This window comes from Megalobrama amblycephala, linkage group LG13, assembly GCF_018812025.1.
Source record: "Megalobrama amblycephala isolate DHTTF-2021 linkage group LG13, ASM1881202v1, whole genome shotgun sequence".
NCBI lineage: Eukaryota > Metazoa > Chordata > Actinopteri > Cypriniformes > Xenocyprididae > Megalobrama > Megalobrama amblycephala.
In genome coordinates this window covers 12536498-12557474 of record NC_063056.1, presented here as the reverse complement: position 1 = coordinate 12557474, position 20977 = coordinate 12536498, and the positions used below count along the sequence as shown (strand labels likewise).

General features: G+C 36.9%; 1 protein-coding gene across 1 annotated transcript in view; it reads left to right on the top strand.

Moving 5' to 3' along the window:
* Window positions 1-10327: 10327 nt before the first annotated feature.
* Window positions 10328-20977, top strand: part of trak1a (trafficking protein, kinesin binding 1a) — a 63136-nt gene continuing 52486 nt past the window's right edge. The window contains exon 1 of the mRNA XM_048153852.1: window positions 10328-10536. The gene's annotated coding sequence lies outside the window, so the exon portion shown is untranslated. The remainder of the gene's footprint in view (window positions 10537-20977) is intronic.

The window sequence follows — 20977 nt, the reverse complement described above, 5'->3', positions numbered from 1 at the left end:
TTCACAGATTCTGCAAGGGGTTCACATACTTTTTCATGCCACTGTAGTTTGCACAATGGCTTTGAGGGTCAATATTTGCCCATGGCAGCTGATTATATGTCATGAATGTCCATTCACAGTTTCTTGGATTTGTGTGCGGTTCTTGGAAATAATTGGCGTCAGAATGATTAGGCAATGTCTCTTTGTAAAAGTGCAATTGCTCGGAGACAGACATTTTATGGCCTGTAAGGGGTAGAATTGACTTTGATATGAACTTGTAGAATCTTGTTGCTGCAGGCACGAAAACAAAAATAGTTCTATAATCCTTTGTCTCTTCTGGCTCAATGTTGGATTTTAAGGTGAATGCAATTTGCTCATGTTGAGGCAGGTTTGTTTTTATAGCAGCTTGCATTCACGTGTGTTACAGCGAGCAGTGCTCATGTGGCCACAACACAAGACCTACCCCGGGCTGATGATGTCATGAGAATTCTCCTGACACATGGATGATTCTGTGTGCTCTTTAAAGTCCGCATGAAATGGAAGTTATGATAGTCTTTTCTTTCCTATACTGTAGGGGTGTAACAATATATCATTTCACAATATATCACAATACAAAAATGCAACAATATGTATGGTGGATAGTGATGAATATGTATTGTGTATAGTTCACCCAAAATGAAAATTACTGTGGGAGGAAAAAATTTAAGTTTAGAGAGTTTTAGTGTCAGTCCTACATTAAAGGTGCCATCGAACGTTTTTTTTACAAGATGTAATATAAGTCTAAGGTGTTCCCTGAATGTGTCTGTGAAGTTGCAGCTCAAAATACCCCATATATTTTTTTTAATTAATTTTTTTAACTGCCTATTTTGAGGCATAATTAGAAATGCGTCGATTCAGGCTGCGGCCCCTTTAATTGCTCGCACTCTCCGCCTCCTCCCGAGCTCTCGACTCTATCACTGCATAAACAAAGTTCACACAGCTAATACAACCCTCAAAATGGATCTTTACAAAATGTTTGTCATGCAGCATGTCTAATCGCGTAAGTATGGTATTTATTTGGATGTTTACATTTGATTCTGAATGAGTTTGATAGTGCTCCGTGGCTAACGGCTAATGCTACACTGTTGGAGAGATTTATAAAGAATGAAGTTGTTTATGAATTATACAGAATGCAAGTGTTTAATAATGAAAATAGCGACGGCTCTTGTATCTGTGAATACAGTAAGAAACGATGGTAACTTTAACCACATTTAACAGTACATTAGCAACATGCTAACGAAACATTTAGAAAGACAATTTACAAATATCACTAAAAATATCATGTTATCATGGATCACGTCAGTTATTATTGCTCCATCTGCCATTTTTCGCTGTTGTCCTTGCTTGCTTACCTAGTCTGATGATTCAGCTGTGCACAGATCCAGACGTTAATACTGGCTGCCCTTGTGTAATGCCTCGATCATGGGCTGGCATATGCAAATATTGGGGGTATACACCCCAACTTTTACGTAACAGTCGGTGTTATGTTGAGATTCGCCTGTTCTTCAGAGGTCTTTTAAACAAATGAGATTTATATAAGAAGGAGGAAACAATGGAGTTTGAGACTCACTGTATGTCATTTCCATGTACTGAACTCTTGTTATTCAACTATGCTGAGGTAAATTAAATGTTCAATTCGATGGCACCTTTAAACTACTATATACACTGCTAAAAAAAATTAGAGGAACACTTTGAAAACACATCAGATCTCAATGGGGAAAAATATCATGCTGAATATCTATACTGATATGGACTGGGTAATGTGTTAGGAACAAAAGGATACCACATCGTTTGATGGAAATGAAAATTATCAACCTACAGAGGACTGAATTCAAAGACACCCCGAAAATCAAAGTGAAAAAAATTATGCAGCAACCTAGTCCATTTTGCTGAAATTTCATTGCAGCAACTCAAAATGGTACTCAGTAGTTTGTATGGCCCCCACATGCTTGTATGCATGCCTGACAATGTCGGGGCATGCTCCTAATGAGACGACGGATGGTGTCCTGGAGTATTTACTCCCAAATCTGGACCAGGACATCACTGAGCTCTTGGACAGTCTGAGGTGCAACCTGGCGGCGTCGGATAGACCGAAACATAATGTCCCAGAGGTGTTCTATTAGGTCAGGCGAGTGCGGAGGCCATTCTAAGGTATCAATTACTTCATCCTCCAGGAACTGACTGCATACTCTAACCTCATGAGGCCTGGCATTGTCGTGCGCCAGGAGGAACCCAGGACCCACTGTACCAGCGTAGGGTCTTACAATGGTTTCAAGGATTTCATCCCAATACCCAATGGCAGTTCAGGGTGCCACTGTCTAGCCTGTAGAGGTCTGTGCATCCCTCCATGGATATGCCATAACTGACCCACCACCAAGCCGGTCATGCTGAACGATGTTACAGGCAGCATAACGTTCTCCACTGCTTCCCCAAACTCTTTCACCTCTGTCACATGCTTAGGGTGAACCTGCTCGCCAGTGGCAGACCTGCCAATTCTGGGGTTCAATGGCAAATGCCAGTTGAGCTCCACAGTGCCGGGCATTAATCACAGGTCGGGCCCTCATGAAGTCTGTTTCTGATTGCTTAGTCAGAGACATTCACACCAGTGGCCTGCTGGAGGTCATTTTGTAGGGCTCTAGCAGTGCTCATCCTGTTCCTCCTTGCACAAAGGAGCAGATACCGGTCCTGCTGATGGGTTAAGAACCTTCTACGGCCCTGTCCAGCTATCCTAGAGTAACTGACTCCTGGAATCTCCTCCATGCTCTTGAGACTGTGCTGGGAGACACAGCAAACCTTCTGGCAATGGCATGTATTGATGTGCCATCCTGGAGGAGTTGGACTGCCTGTGCAACCTTGGTAGGGTCCAGGTATCACCTCATGCTACCAGTAGTGACACTGACCCTAGCCAAATGCAAAATTAGTGAAAAACAGTCAGAAAAGATGAGTAGGGAAAAAAATGTCAGTGGCCTCCATCTGTAAAACTGTTCCTGCTTTTAATTTGTGTTAACCTTTTACCTTATGTCTTGGAGTATCAGAAATATATTATATCGGGAGTTCAGTATTGTGGTATGTATCAAAGCGTGGCATGAGGTTATCATTACACCCCTGCTGTATAGTGATGTATTTCTGAGTGAAACAGCTTGAACAAGAAAAAATGTAGGGCAAGACTTGATTTTGTCCATCAGGAATTGATTGGATGGTTGTGTTTAGCTATTGCTGTGATCACGTGTGAGTGACAGGTTGTCCCGCCCTCAATTAAGATTTGTCCATTTTGATTTCATGGTTTTATGGAATTCAGTCAAAAATTGAAATATACAGAAATTGAAAATATCAAAAATAAAATAACACAGAATAGTCTTCACTATGTAAATTAAATATCTTTGTTAAAGCTTCTAAAGTTTTATTTGTATTTTGTTGTTTGATTAACATTAATGACTCAGACAGCAGCAGGTATATTAGGCTGCTGTCACTTTAAGACCACACCGGATCCAATCTAATGATACACATTCATTTTCTTTCTCAATTGTTTGTGTTCACGTAAGCCATAAGTGACTGTTTACGAGGATACTCACCGAGATGGGCATTTCAACATAATTTGTGTCTGTTTAAGCAGTAATAGTGCTGCCTGTGCTGCTCGATGTGTGCACAGAAAACAGAGTGTGAGTTCCGAATTGAGTTCTCTTTCGCATCTTTGTGAGCTCAAATGGTTAAAAATCACTTGAATGTTTGAACTGACAGGACCTAAAACACATGCAAATGATAGACTTTCACTCTATGATGGTTAAAATTTGCGATGAATCCGAGAATCAATTTGCATTTACCTGCACAGCTCTCACTATCTGGCCGCTGTCACACACGCAATGCGAGTGGATGTCTCTTCATCACAGCTGACGCACAACAAAATGCTTCACAAAAAATAAAGAGCAGATGATGAACGAACGACAAGAAAGCACAAAAAATGAACGCACAGTACACAAGAGTAAATACAAACAGGAGTTTGTCGTTAATCGCCACCAGCACAGAAGCTCCAGACAATCAAAACCCAGTGTTACTCACATGACAAGGAATCAAAGCAGCCTCCACATCTGTTTTCAGGCCTTCCCACTTAGCTCTCTCCAGGGCTGGAAAGCTTTTCTAATATTAACGTGTGTCCTAAAGCACTTGCCCAGTCATAAACCTTCATTCCAGTGATATTCTTTTGAGCTCTTTTGTATTGTGTCCCATTCCCAAACCATTCTGCGTTTTTTTGTTTTTTCTTATTTTCAAATCTCCCTCTTGCTCGTTCTCTCTCATCGACCGTCATACGCCCTCTAATGCTGATTGGTTATACATTTGTTGTTGGTATCGGCCCAACTAATTTCCAAACAGTGTTTTTGAAATAATACTTTAATGAGTTCACCTTTAATGAGGGGAAATGCAGGCAACTACACTGCATAAATCCTTTACTGCATAAAAATGCATTAACACAACCAAAGGCACAAATAAACCATGATTTATTTTTTATTGATTTTTTTTTTAGTGAGAGTTTGAGATTTTTAAGCATATGTGACAGGAGCTTTTTGTCCAGATCTCTTCTGAAATGTGTGGTTTCCATGGAAGCAGCACTTGGTTCGGTCACCAAACTGAAAGGCTCTTACAGACTAATAGTGTAACAGAAACCCTCTGAGCTTCCAAACACTATCTCCCATAGATCAGAAAATCTCCTCACAGGGCTCCAGACTGTGCCTAAAACGGTCGCATTTGCGACTAAAAAATATTAATTTGCAAGTGATGTTTTTGCTGAGGTCGCCATTGGCGACCATACAAATTCGTACGTTATGACTGTAAAATTCGAATGTTATTTGTGTGTTCCATGACCAGTAGCCTATCACGTCATTTGCTGTGTTGACGTAATTAAATGAGATGCTGCATGTGAAGGTTTCACTGAGTTAGAGCGCAAAAATATGAATGGGTTGGGGAAAATATCACACACCAAACAGACGCCAAAGAACTAGCGCTGATGAAAGCCAACTATGTTGTCACCTCGTGTCACCTACGTCGGTGCAAAAAAGCTGCATTTGAACACAGTTCTGCTGCTGCGTAAAGAAGACAACTGCCCATTTCTTCATATAAATGCGTCTGTATTCGTCATTCAAAAGGGAAATCCAGCTCTGCAGACTGCAGATGCACACACAATGCGGTGCGTGCTTACCGTTTTGAATATCAATCATGCTGATCACTTTGATTATTCCACTCCGCTCATGCTCATCAGATAAACTTGAGGTCATAAAAAGTCTTCAGTACCTTAACAAGAGTATTAATAATAATTTTAAGGCATCATATTTTGTGGATGGAAAAACAAATCGCGATAGTCCCTAATGTGATAACTTTAATTTAATTAAATAAATTTGAGCGTGCTCTTCAGGCTCTCGCAACAGAGGTTCAGTTCAGAGCAGCTTGCAATCAATGATTAGCGCACATTTGTCAACCGATTGTTTATGAACTAATGCTGATCAATCATGATAAAGTTTACTTTATATTATTTATATTATAATGTGTTGTAAATGGTCGTAACAACATAATTTTTTATCTTCCTCATCTGAACTTGAATGAGCAGCAAAAGTAAAGCACAAACATTTCAAAATAAGAGTCACGCTGTATTTCGGCCTGTTAATTAATCAAAGTCAAGTAGAATGTATATCAATTTCCCCTGTTATTTGGTTACACAAACCAAATTTAATATATTTATAAATTTATTAAAAAGTAAGGTGATTATAAAGTGATTTAAAAATTTAAGTTCATTGTTGTGTGGTGCCTGTTTTTTCCCCCATAGGAGCCACTGGCTCCTTAATGAATTTTTTTGTCTGGAGCCCTGCCTCACCTTTTTTATTATACTTATTTGAAATAGAAACACATTAATGCATGTTATGTAAATAAAAGAATCCCCTTGAAAATCTCACAAAAGTATAATGCTGAAGTTCATTCAGTTACAGCTTTGCTTAGTGGATATTAGGTTATTGTATAGTACACAAATATTCCTTATCATTTTTTATGGCTGCAAATGACATGACGACCATGATTGTCTCACTCTGGCATAACTGTCTGCTCTATCACACACATATTACATTACCGAATTCTAATCTGATATTTAGGGTGAAGCAACAAATGGTAACTTTACACTTAAACCCTTAGAAAAAAAAAGTGTTTTGGCAGACTATTTTAAACCTTTCTGTATAGTTGTATTCTCTCTGATCTCACCTTGTGTACATGGTTTACGTTATTTGTCACATTGATGAGTGTGAGGAGTGTGATGCCTTAGAGTGAGTAAGAACTAGCAAGGTTTTACTGCCACGTTTAGTTATGCAGAAGATAAACCTCCCTTATTCATTCATTAACCTGTTAACCATGTACTTGACCTTTGCACCAAGTTTGACCACCTCATCAAGAGTCATACTGTTAATTTACAGAACCTTAAAAGGGCTCAGTTTGGATTCAGAATGCTTGTCTGAATTAGGCAACCCTCAAAAAAGTCTAAATGGTGCATTAAAATGGAAAAGCCATGTTTCAAGAGAGAGTTTTCACATGAAGATGCACATGATTAGATTGTGATCTCGATTCAAACACCCATGCAATCTCATTCCTATTAAACCTTTGACAAAATCATACGGCAACATTCAAATCTGAGTTGGTGCCGCTGCTGAGCCAAATAGAGCAGTTATCATCATGTATAGGTATGAAACAGCTTCACCAACAGTCTTTTCAACCACACAGTGTCATTATTTCTGTGTTACAAATATCCATATTAGCACAGAAGTACTGGGATAAAGGTTTATAGCTTGGATATAAACACTGATGTCTACGATCCTTTAATCCTTTACGATCCAAAAGCGATCCTTTTGAAAGTAACTTGCCGCTTCAAATAATGATTGTATCAATTACATTGTTACTCCACTAAGTGACAAGTGACTTAAAAAGTGCCATTGAATCATTCATTCAAAAACACTGATTCATCCATGTATGAAACAAGTAAAATAATTATGAATGAGTCATTAAATTTTTCAATCAAATTAATTAAAATTGCCATCGAATTGAAAATTGAATTTACCTCGGCATAGTTGAATAACAAGTGTTCAGTACATGGAAATGACATACAGTGAGTCTCAAACACCATTGTTTCCTTCTTATATAAATCTCATTTGTTTAAAAGACCTCTGAAGAACAGGTGAATCTCAACATAACACCGACTGTTACGAAACAGTCGGGATCATTAATATGTACACCCCCAATATTTGCATATGCCAGCCCATGATCGAGGCATTAGACAAGGGCAGCCAGTATTAACGTCTGGAGCTGTGCACACGCATATTTTTAGTGATATTTGTAAATTGTCTTTCTAAATGTTTTGTTAGCATGTTGCTAATGTCCTGTTAAATGTGGTTAAAGTTACCATCGTTTCTTACTGTATTCACGGAGACAAGAGCCGTCGCTATTTTCATTATTAAACACTTGCAGTCTGTATAATTCATAAACACATCTTCATTCTTTATAAATCTCTCCAACAGTGTAGCCGTTAGCCACAGAGCACTATCAAACTGATTCAGAATCAAATGTAAACATCCAAATAAACACTGTACTTACGCGATTAGACATGCTGCATGACGAACACTTTGTAAAGATCCATTTTGAGGGTTGTATTAGCTGTGTGAACTTTGTTTATGCAGTGATAGAGTGGAGAGCTTGGGAGGAGGTGGAGAGCATGAGCAATTAAAGGGGCCGCAGCCTAAACCGGCGCATTTCTAATTATGCCTCAAAATAGGCAGTTAAAAAAAATAATTTAAAAAAATCTATGGGGTATTTTGGGCTGCAACTTCACAGACACATTCAGGCGACACCTTAGTCTTATATTACATCTTGTAAAAAAAAACGTTTGATGGCACCTTTAAACATTTTAAATAGACTGCAGCAATTAACAATTTGTCAAAACCTCTAGTAAATTACATTTTATTTTGTTTAGATGTCTCTTGTCTGTTCAGAATCATGGGAGAATCGTGATCTTTATTTGAAATAAACAAACAACAACAACAACAATGTTGATTTTGATATGCATATCGCAATGATTTTCAATTTATCCAGAATAGTCCAGCTCTGCTATTGAGTATCATTAGGAAAGGCTGCCAGATTGTGGTTCTGTCAGATGGTAAGCTTGAGCAAATACATCATGGTCATGTTCTTCATGGCTTCATGTTACATTCAGTATGAGCTCATGATTCTCAGTAATAAAGAAAAACCAGTGACACCAGTGCTTTCTGAATGGAAAAATATGTTCTTGTGGGTGTTTACTACCAGAAATTAGATATACAAGTCACGTCACATTTTAATTCTTTCAATCTAGCTTTAAGTGAAACTTTGTCTTAATTAAAGCAGTTCCACTTTTTATTGTTAAGAATTGTTAATGTTTACTTTGCCAGAAGTGTTTTAATATTTTAAAACTTAAGAAGGTATAGAAGTTTTCTGAGTGTATTTTTTTTTTTTTTTTTTTTTTTTCGCATACTAATGATGTGCGATGGCTTTTAAAGGAATAGTTCATGCCAAAAATTCTTTCATCATTTGCTAACAGAACGCAAAAGAAGAAGAATGTTGTTAACCAAACAGTTTTGGTCACCATTGACCTTTGATTTGTATCCAAACAACACTCAAGTTCGACTTGATATACAGCATCTGACACAAAATCACGTTTACAATAATGAACATAGAGTGAAAGTCTAAGGGGCAAGGCATTCCTTAGAGTTCATAAGGTTTTTCTTTCTTCTTATTAAAGCCAAAACATCTTTTCTGTGATAGTTAGTTAGGTTTAGGGGTAGGGTTAGTGTAGGGGGATAGAATATACAGTTTGTACAGTATAAAAACCAATATGTCTATGGAGAGTCCCTACAAGGATAGTGAACGTGTGTGTGTGTGTGTGTGTGTGTGTGTGTGTGTGTGTGTGTGTGTGTGTGTGTGTGTGTGTGTGTGTGCGCGCCTGACCATTCTAGACCATTCAAAGAATGATGCAACAAACTGCATCATGTTTTTATGTCTATTATGTCTAAGCTCAACTGCGTCTTTATCAGCAATAGTCTTTGTTAGCTCAGTACTGCTTTAACAGTGAGTTCTGCTGTATTGTGGCCTTTTTTGACCAGGACTGGGATTGATTGCTGTAACATACAGTACAGCTCTGGCAGACATGGCAGTCCTAATGGCTTTGTCTGGCACTCTGTCGATTTAGGCACTGCTGATCCCAGTGCAGCAGTAAATCACAGCACTGATTGAATGGAAGTGAGAGCTGAACGCAGGCTGATTTCAATCTTTAGCTAAATGAATTGTTGTATTGATTTTGTAGGGCTTCTCTGAGTTACTTTGTGGTGTTTATTGTGCATCACATGTGGTGGATTTGTTTATCCATTTATAATAAGTGTCCAAGATAAGGACAAGAAAAAAAGCTTTTAAAAATATATTTTCTTTGAAACATGTACTTTGTATTCATGTTCGTTTCACATAAAAATAAATAAATAAATAAAAAATGTAAATGTAGCCACTCATGTTGTTTGTAATAACAGTGAGGTAAAACATGAATGAACAGATCATAATCATTGTTTCTAATGAAATTTTAAAATATATTTTTCAAAGTTAAAATATTTTACACACATCAGGGATTATTCATGTATAAATATCTTGTTTTTGGGTTAGGGTTAGGGTTACAATTTCCTGTTTGTTTGTTTGTTTTTTTGTTTTGTTCTTGTTTTTGTTTTGTTTTTTGTTTGTTTTGTGGATGTATGTTTTAGCAAGATGGTTGCACCACATGACCATTTGTTGGTAATGCCACATGACTTTGATTTGAACAAAGTTTTTAAATATTTATTTAAAGGCATAACTTTTTCTTATTATTCCTTTAAAAATAAAACAACAAACAAAAAACAAAAAACTGCTTGAATGTTTGATTAATAATACATATCAAAATATTTATAAACATTCTGGTGTTTTGATTTGTTTTTAAAAAAAAATAATAATAAAAGATTATGCCTTTTATTAGTAATTAATAAGGTTTTATTTTCAAGAATTCCATCCTCTCAAAATAATATGATTTATAAGAATCATATTATTCTTATAAACAAACCTGTGACTTGAGTGACTGTTGGCTTTACATTTCTTACCTTCCTCTTCCTCTCCAGATCTGTCCTATCAGAGATGCTCTTGATTCGCTGACAGAGAGTTAACGCATATCTGCCAGACGGCCCTGTTGGACTGTCCTCTCTGGATGCTGCCCTATGGCTCCTGGGGTTGACCTGTGAAAAGCAGTCAAGCTGGACACCACAGTATCGCCCCCCACTGCCACAACCTCATCCCTGCCCGTCCCGCTCTCCCCCCAGAACTCTCATCATACCATCCAGCGCCTCTGGAACCCACCCACCACTGCTCCAGACCACCAGGAGGAGCAGTATGTAAGCGAGGACGCTGCCAATGATGCCTCCAGGATTTGCAGAGATGCTGGAACCATCACAGGTCAGAGTGTACAAAGTTCGGGGATTGGCCCTGTCCCAAACGGCACACTTCATATGCACTTACGGCCTTGTGGATTACAGTGGTTTTACAATGGTTTTTTGCTTGTTTTTTCTACAGACTTGTGTCTGTTACTGCTATATATATATATATATATATATATATATATATATATATATATATATATATATATATATATATATAATTTCATTTATTTATTTATATTTATATTAATCAGAATGAAGTGTGAAAAATATTATGCATGGTAATTTAACAAAAAAAGTTCATTTAAAGCTGCACTCCATAACTTTTTTTTTGGTTTAAAAATGATCCAAAATCAGTTAAGCTAGTACATAACCAGCCAGTGTTCAAAACCATCCCCTTACTTTAGCCTGATTCACAACGCTAAGCTTGTAATAATGTTTTCTAATTCGAGTGGTACTGGCGGGTTTCTGGGGGAAATTCGATTTGATGTGATATGAGCTAATCGATCACTGGATTTAATCACCATTGGTAGCACGATTTATTGTAATGCTTTTTTTTTTTTTTTTTTTCTTGGTCAGAACAAAAGTAGCAGATTTGTTACTTGTTCAGATGACATTTTCCTTATTTTGGTCATACTTCCAAGACTACAATCTGTGATTCCAAAATACAGTATCCACCGGTGCGGTGACTGACAGCCGCACATTCTCCTCAAAACATTAGATTCATCCGTGCTGAGGAGCCGTGCCGACGAACAACCCATGTAAGATGATAATTCCGTAAATAACTGCAATTGCAGGTTTCAAACAGAGATGGCGACAAAGAGGCAAAACTTACAGACTGCAGCTTCAACATTAATGTAGACTTAATGTAATTGAATTAACAATAGTGAAGATGTTACTAAAACTAAAAAAATTAAAGAACACTTTAATACTTAAAAAAAGCATTCAGAAATTCTGTTTCTTTGACGATGCATGAACGTTTGCAAAAATTGAGAAATTATAAATGTCTGCTTATTTAAATGAAACCAGTTGCTTCTAATAAGCCTTTCTGCACTTACTAAGTGTAGTAACTCCCTTCAGTTTTTCAACATGAGTAATGCTGTACGGACAGCCTACACACACTCAGGGCTGTTTGGACTCCATTATTTATGAAACTAGGCCACTTCAAGAGGCATAAAGTTTATTATCTCTGCTGCGCCAACACTGACGTGCTGCGCCAAGCCTGACTTGTGCTGTCATTGGTCTCATGTTTCTTCAGCTTCAGTCCTGGATTCTGTCATTCTGATCTTGATGATGATTATTATTATGTGACACATTTGACTGATCTTAGGTCAGCAGTAAAAGACTCCTAAATCTTTTCTCTTAAGACTGAAACTAACCCTTTTTCCTCTTGGTAATACTTTGGGAAAGAGCTGACCTCTCTCTGAGTTTTCCACTTATAGTGTTAAAAATAGCTGTTGTCTAGCTGGAATTGTGGCTCTTCGTTCCAGTGTTATAGAGGTGCTCAGGTCTAGCATTTAGACATCAATGATGGAGTGATGCAGACTGCTCTGGCTCTCTGGGGTATACATTCTAGTGTTGTCAGAAGTACTTGTACTTTAGTACTGAAATTTAAAAAATCTAACAATACCAGGATTTTTAGCAGTAACAGTAGTACCGAATCAGTCTGGTACCTGCTAATAAGCGGCTGCTTTCAAGTATTCTTGTGCATATTTGTGTGCATGCTGTGTGAAAAGTGTCAAAGGTTTCTCTTTACAAAGTGTTTTTTGAAGCATTGAGCATTCTATCCAATTTAGCGCATGCAGTGCTTAGTTAAGGTCCTGATATACTCACAGTGAAGTCCTTTGTTGTTCTCCATTTATGGGTAAAACGAAGTTTGAAATACGTGAGCATGCTTTCCTCTCAGTAACAAAATAAACACAGCAAAAAAATGAGAAAACAGCAAGCATTTTTTTATAGAAAGCATGATAAAAACATCTGATCATAACAACATTGGTATGTTAACATGAGCTCTGCAAATGAGCACTCCAGTAAAGTCATGTCAAGTTTATTTATATGGCATTTTATTCAATAGATTGCTTAAAAGCAAGCAGCTTTACAGTATCAAACATGAAAAAGTGCCTCATTTCATCAGAAGCCCAACTTCATTTTCTACTATAAAGCGGCTATCCAGTCTGTACATGTTTTCAACCGCGGAGATCTTACTTCAACGTACTCAAACAGACAAAATAAGTCAGGGAAGAGTTCATGCATGAAAGAAGGTGGAGCCTGTGCACACACCTCAGGTATGACTGGTGCAGGTATGACATCACTTTGTAGGGCAATCAGCAGTTGGCATCACACTGGTTCCCTTGACAAAAACCCCATAGGATTTTTCCATTGGCTTTTGGATTATCACAAAAAAAGCAAGCTCTGTGATCAACAAAAGTTTATGAAAGTTTAGCAAGCCATTTCGAACTCCCAAAATTAACACAAAACCAACTTTGTTTTGGCCTGATTTTGTTCGAAATTACATCACATCAGTTCGTTCTTCGATTTCGTTTGAAGTACAGTACTGTCAAAAGTCTTAGGCCACCATTAGATGTTGTTTTAACAATGGTATAATGACCATATGTAATTATTTCTCTTTATTAGAATATAACCAGAAAATAAAGGAAATTTGTATGCAGAATTAAAAAACAGAAAATATCAGGGGAAAAAAAGACTTCTATAGGCTAAAGTGGTAAGTGTTTAGTGGCCTCCCCTTAGACTTGAGCAATAGCAGGAACCGGCTCTCTTAAACCTAAATGGGATGGAAAAGGACTAGAAGGCCAAGAAAACTCAAAATCTGATGAGAAGTTTCTCAGATTTTCTTCTTTGAGAAACTGGAAGAAGTCCATGAGGTCACACTAAATATTGATTTTTGCTTAAAGAAACCATTTTCTTCTGATTGTTTTATATATATATATATATATATGTATATATATATATATTATAATTATAATAGTTTGTATTATAATAAAGACAAAATAAATAAATATGCATGGTCAAAGCTGGTGGTGGCCTAAGACTTTTGCACAGTACTTGTATATCAGGGCCTTTAGAAGAATTCACTCATGCTGCTCAAAACGCCCACTTTTTTTAACACTAACTCAAGGACTATAACTAGTATACAGGAAGTGATGATCGGTTAACACTTTGACTTGAACTATGGTGGCGATATCAAAGCTGACAGAATTTAAAAGCTGAAACTTTCAAAAGTAACAAAGAACAAAGCTTATTGCGATTATTGGATCAGAGACGGGCTACAAATAATGTTTAGTGATGTTTTGTTCAAGCATCAACTGAAAACAGCAAAGACTAAAAGATTGATCTTGAGATTTAAGAATCACTAAAAGTTTGATAAAAATGAAGACGCATGCGTTTTTGTGATTTATGAGGACACAAATTTGTATAATGACATGGGTATTACACTGGTATTATGAAGTAACATTAAAGGTGCCATCGAACGTTTTTTTACAAGATGTTATATAAGTCTAAGGTGTCCCCTGAATGTGTCTGTGAAGTTTCAGCTCAAAATACCCCATAGATTTTTTTAATTAATTTTTTTAACTGCCTATTTTGGGGCATCACTAAATTTGAGCCGATTTATGCTGTGCGGCCCCTTTAAATCTCGTGCTGTCCGCCCACGGAGCTCACGCTTGCCTTAAACAGTGCCTAAAAGTTTACACAGCTAATATAACCCTCAAATGGATCTTTACAAAGTGTTCGTCATGCATGCGGCATGTATGTGTCGGATTATGTGAGTATTGTATACTGTTATATTGTTTACATTTGATTCTGAATGAATTTGAGGCTGTGCTCCGTGGCTAACGGCTAATGCTACACTGTTGGAGAGATTTATAAAGAATGAAGATGTTTATGAATTATACAGACTGCAAGTGTTTAAAAATGAAAATAGCGACGGCTCTTGTCTCCGTGAATACAGTAATAAACGATGGTAACTTTAACCACATTTAACAGTACATTAGCAACATGCTAATGAAACATTTAGAAAGACAATTTACAAATATCACTAAAAATATCATGATATCATGGATCATGTCAGTTATTATTGCTCCATCTGCCATTTTTCACTATTGTTCTTGCTTGCTTACCTAGTCTGATGATTCAGCTGTGCACAGATCCAGACGTTAATACTGGCTGCCCTTGTCTAATGCCTTGAACATGAGCTGGCATATGCAAATATTGGGGTCATACATATTAATGATCCCGACTGTTACGTAACAGTCGGTGTTATGTTGAGATTCGCCTGTTCTTCGGAGGTCTTTTAAACAAATGAGATTTATATAAGAAGGAGGAAACAATGGAGTTTGAGACTCACTGTATGTCATTTCCATGTACTGAACTCTTGTTATTTAACTATGCCAAGATAAATTCAATTTTTCATTCGAGGGCACCTTTAAATATGAATTCATGAGTCTTCATATTTAAAATAGCTTTAAAAACATTCTAATCGATGTTTTATTAAAAATGTAAAAATGCAGAATGTTTTCTGTGATGGGTAGGTTTAGAAGTAGGGGTAGTGTAGGGGGATAGAATGTACAGTTTGTACAGTATAAAAACCATTACGCCTATGGAACGTCCTCACTTTGATAGCAAAACAAACCTGTGTGTGTGTGTGTGTGTGTGTGTGTGTGTGTGTGTGTGTGTGTGTGTGTGTGTGTGTGTGTGTGTGTGTGTGTGTGTGTGTGTGTGTCTGTCTGTGTGTCTGTCTGTGTGTCTGTCTGTGTGTCTGTCTGTGTGTCTGTGTGTGTTTGACTGTGATACATGGGCAATAGTATAGCAGTGCATTTGAATAGGACTGCACATCTAACCGCTTTCATTCCATTCATTGGAGATAAATGCCTTATACCAAATTAGCGTAACTGGCAAGTGTAACTGAATTTTTGGCACCAGCTTTAGGCTGTCGTAGTTTTTCCTGTCGCCTCCTGGAGACACACTGCGTGAGCCCTTGATAAAAAGGCTCTAATGAATTTTCTCTGCTCGTCTTTAAGGCTCTGTAGTTGTGTAACCCTATTATGTTTATGTGTGATGAGAATTCAAACTGAAGATGGTAGTTTTTGGTCACTTCCTTAGTTTAAAATTTCCCCAGAGAAAAGGGCAGGGTGGGAAAGAGACCTCCAGATCAGTTACTTTTTTACTCAAAACATAATTTTCTGTTATACTTTTCTGTTTTATAATGGGTTGTACCAGTCACTTTTGGCCAAATATGGTTTTATTTGATCCACAAAATTCAGTCATGCACTGTAAAAGCTCCTTTATATTCTAGAAGAATGAAGCTTTTTAGTGTAATTGTCAGGTTTTGTGTAACATGTTGACTAGTCTAAATTGGATATTTAATTGCAAACACTGATTAATAAAATGGCAAAATGTAATCTTTAGGAAATTTAAAAAATGATGTACACTTTTAATAATGTGTATTGTAATGTTTTGATTTTTAAATTTACTTTTCGCATTTTAAATTGCTTTATTTTTTATTTTATTTTCATTTATTTTATAAATGTATTTATTTAGACAAAAAAATTGAATGCTGGCCATTTACTAGTAATCGGCATGAAAATAATTATCATTTTATCTGTATCCGCCTTAATTTTAATATCATTGCATCCCTAATGTTGCATCCCTAAGGTTCCAGACATTTGAGTTTATTGTGCGCATTAAATGAGTTGAGGGTGATGGGTTGGTTTTGTCTAGAGTGAATACTTTAGCGGTAATCACTGACTATACGATATAATCCATTCAATCCCCTTTTTGAGATTTCCTCTGCTGTTATCACAGATTCTCATTTGGCTGAATTTGCATAGTGCAAATACTAGGCTGCCATTTTGTCCTGCTCCTGACAAGTAGTCCTTAATTATACAGTGAGAGACTTCCTACTCACCACCTTCTAAAAATTCACCATTTACCAATTGAGTTTGCCATTGATTTATTGTTACATTTGTACTGTTACTACAGCAATAATAGTTAGATTTCAGAAGAAAATGTTAAAGGGTTAGTTCACCCAAAAATGAAAATGCTGTCATTAATTACTCACCCTCATTTCGTTCTACACCCGTAAGACCTTCGTTCATCTTCAGAACACAAATTAAGATATTTTTGATAAAATCCGATGGCTCCGTGAGGCCTGCATTGACAGTGAGTTAATTTACACTTTCAAATGCCCAGAAAGCTACTAAAGTTATATTTAAAACAGTTCATGTGACTACAACCTTAATGATATGAAGCGATGAGAATACTTTTTGTGCACCAAAAAAACAAAATAACGAATTTATTCAACATGGGTGATTTAAAAAAACTGCTTCATTAAGTTTCAAAGCTTTACGAATCTTTTGTTTCAAATCAGTGGTTCGGAGCATGTATCAAACTGCCAAAGTCACGTGAACCGTTGAAATTTCGAAACGCTTATGACGTAACGAAGCCTCGTTTACTGAAATCACATAACTTTGGTGCTCTGAAACACTGATTCGAAACAAAAGATTCGTAAAGCTTCGAAGCTTCATGAAGCAGTGTTTTGAAATCGTTGATTGTTGAATAAAGTCATAATTTTGTTTTTTGGCGCACAAAAAGTATTCTCGTCGCTTCATATCATTAAGGTTGTAGTCACATGAACTGTTTTAAATATATCTTTAGTACCTTTCTGGGCATTTGAAAGTGTAAATTAACTTGCTGTCAATGGAGGCATCACTGAGCCATCGGATTTTATCAAAAATAACTTAATTTGTGTTCTGTAGATGAACAAAGGTCTTACGGGTGTGGAACGGCATTAGGGTGAGTAATTTGCTATAGGTGCTTGACAGGATTTTGCTACTGGAATTAAGGTGTTTTTAGTTGTTTTTAGTATGTTGCTATGGTGTTCTTTATGGTTGCTAAGTCATTGATATTTTAGGCCATGGGTGTTCAGTCCTGCTCCTGCAGGGCCACAGTTCAGCCCCATTCCCATTTAAACATACCTGAACCAGCTAATCAAGGTCTTACTAGGGATACTAGAAACTTCCAGGCAGGTGTGTTGAGGCAAGTCGGAGCTAAACTCTACTGGACAGAGGCCCTCTAGGAGTGGGTTTGAACATCCCTGCATTAAATGATAAGCTGTTTTCTTACAAAGGCAGTTTATTCAGCATAGTGAAGCCTCTCCTCCATAGACATCCATTAAAAAAACAGTGTCTTGTCTCCTTCACTGCTAGAAACTTCCTGGAAGGTGTTTTGGAGCTGGTCAGAGCTACACTCTGCAGGACAGGAGCAGAGTTTGACACATGTGGCTTATGGGATTTCTATGCCTATTTATCGTTCAAAAGGAGAAAATCATAAGTCCGATCACCCAGTAAGCATCACAGATAACTAAATATGGGATCTCCTTCAAACATCATCAGAAGCTTTCAGTATCATTTTGGTTTTCCGTTTGTATTAGCCCAGGGGTTCTCAACTCTGTCCACTTTCCTACAGAGTTTTTCCTCCAACCAAGGCATGACATTCCATCACAGAATGAACATCTAGCAAATATTCACAAAATAGTTTGTTTGTGTGTTGAATTTAAATTTTAACAGTGTTTCTCAGAAATTGCTTACTGCACCTTTAATAAAACTATATAGATATTTAGAGGGAGATATTAGAGAGCGGGAATGCCTGAAAATGGATGCCGGAGTTGCTTTGTTTCTGCTAGATATGTTTTTTTTTTTTTTTTTTTTTCACAGAACCAAGATAGGCTGATTCATTCATACTTGCACAAACTGTCTGATGCAGCAGCTGCTATCGTTGCTTGTGTTGCATAGCGTGATTGTTATTTTGGGGGCGAAGCAACGAAGGGAGGGGTGTGTTTCTTTTGGGTAGGTGTGTGTTTGTTGGGGTGTCTTCAGGTTTTACGTCAGAACGCCGACTCATCATGCTGCTCACATGATCAGCGTCGGCCAATACTGAGCCGGCGTTCTGACGTAGAACCTGGAAGCACTGAACGTAAACAACATAGGAGAATGACACAGAAGAGAAGATCTATATTCTAATATATCTAAGATCTATAGATCAATATTTTTGTTTTGTTTTTGCACACACAAAGTATTCTCGTCGCTTCATAAAATTAAGGTTGAACCACTGTATTTAGTACCGTTCTGGGCCTTGAAAGTGGTGGTTAAATCGCTGTCTATGGAGGAGTCAGATATTTCTCGGATTTCATCAAAAATATCTTACTTTGTGTTCCGAAGATGAACATGAGGCGGAGTAATTAATGACAGAATTTTCATTTTTGGGTGAACTAACCCTTTAAGTTTTAGTTTGTAATTTTAGTTAGGCTAGGTGCCCTAGAATAAAAAATTGAATTTACCTTGGCATAGTTCAGTACATGGAAATGACATACTGTACAGTGAGTCTCAAACACCATTGTTTCCTCCTTCTTATATAAATCTCATTTGTTTAAAAGACCTCAGAAGAACAGGCGAATCTCAACATAACACCGACTGTTACGTAACAGTCGGGATCATTAATATATATGACCCCAATATTTGCATATGCCAGCTCATGTTCAAGGCATTACACAAGGGCAGCCAGTATTAACGTCTGGATCTGTGCACAGCTGAATCATCAGACTAGGTAAGCAAGCAAGGACAATAGCGAAAAATGGCAGATGGAGCGATAATAACTGACATGATCCATGATATCATGATATTTTTAGTGATATTTGTAAATTGTCTTTCTAAATGTTTTGTTAGCATGTTGCTAATGTACTGTTAAATGTGGTTAAAGTTACCATAATTTCTTACTATATTCACGGAGACAAGACTGTCGTTATTATCATTTTTTAAACACTTGCAGTCTGTATAATTCAGAAACACAACTTCATTATTTATAAATCTCTCCAACAGTGTGTAATGTTAGCTTTAGCCTGTTAACCACGGAGCATAGCCTCAAACTCATTCAGAATCAAATGTAAACATCCAAATAAACACTGTTCTTACGTGATTAGACATGCTGCAACACTTTCTAAAGATCCATTTTGAGGGTTATTAGCTGTGTGAACTTTGTTTATGCTGTTTAAGGCAAGCGCGAGCTCTGTGGGCGGGGAGCACAAGAATTTAAAGGGGCCACAGCCTGAATCGGCGCATATTTAATGATGCCCCAAATTAGGCAGTTAAAAAAATTAATTAAAAAAAAAATCTATGGGGTATTTTGAGCTGAAACTTCACAGACACATTCAGGGGACACCTTAGACTTATATTACAACTTTTGAAAACACGTTCTACGGCACCTTTAAACTAAAGTGAGAAATGTTTCCTTGGCAATTAGATTAAATAAAAATAAATAAATATATAAAATATATATATATATATATATATATATATATATATATATATATATATATATATATATATATATATATATATATATATATATATATATATATATATATATATATATATATATATATATATATATATAACCCTGGTCCCAGGTTAGGGCTCTCTGTACTTCATAGGTAATAATGTCTTCAGTCAGCTTGATAATACACTGCTTCAAGGAAATGTGTTTGGATTTTATGACCAGCCCATCCTCCGCTGAAGGACACGGCAGACTGTGAATGAGTGAGATCGTCACCCCACCCCCTCGTGGCATTGTGTTTTTAGTGTTTTGCTTTCATATGTGATAAGATATGTCGGTTAGAGTGTTGTAATGCCACAGGCATCTCATTAGCATATGGAAAGCTTTAGGTCATTTAACCTACTTTTCTTTAAACTGACTGGATGCAATATCATGGCACACTGCCATCTAGTGGATGTCCAGGGTTATTAATGATGGCCGTTATTTCTCACTTTCAAGTATTTGTATAGCAGGTCAAACGGCTATGAGCAGTATAACCCATGTTTACTTGTTCTGTTTAATGAGGGTTTGAGATGCAGCAGTCAAACTTGTCTGAAGAGCAGGTGTGCGTCTTCTCTCTGAGCTGGATTTCATCTTTGACCTTTGACAATTATGCATTAAATAGTTTGTTGAGATTAAATAATTCAGTTACATGTTTTGTCTTAATTTATTTATATCAAATGTCTGTATGACTTTTGAGCTCTACAGCATGGCTTTTTTTTAGTTAAATGTATACAAAAGACTAATGGAATGATTGAATGGAAATTAAAATTGTTGATTACCAATTAAAACAATATATAATACAATACTATACAATTCTTTGGTTGGTAAAGTAAAAGAAATGTTTGTCAGAGATTCCGCATCTGTTTTGTACCCTATTCATGGTAGCAAAAATCAAAACACAATGTTTAAAAATCTTGCGTGAACATCACTTGTGTGGAGTTTGTGTCACATGATGTACAAGAAGATGTTGCAACATCAAATCAACCGGTCAGGCAGTCTGTACTTTGCTCTAGTAACACCATTATTAGTGTTGCAATTGAACACTTTCAAGTATCAGACACCACTTATTCTTC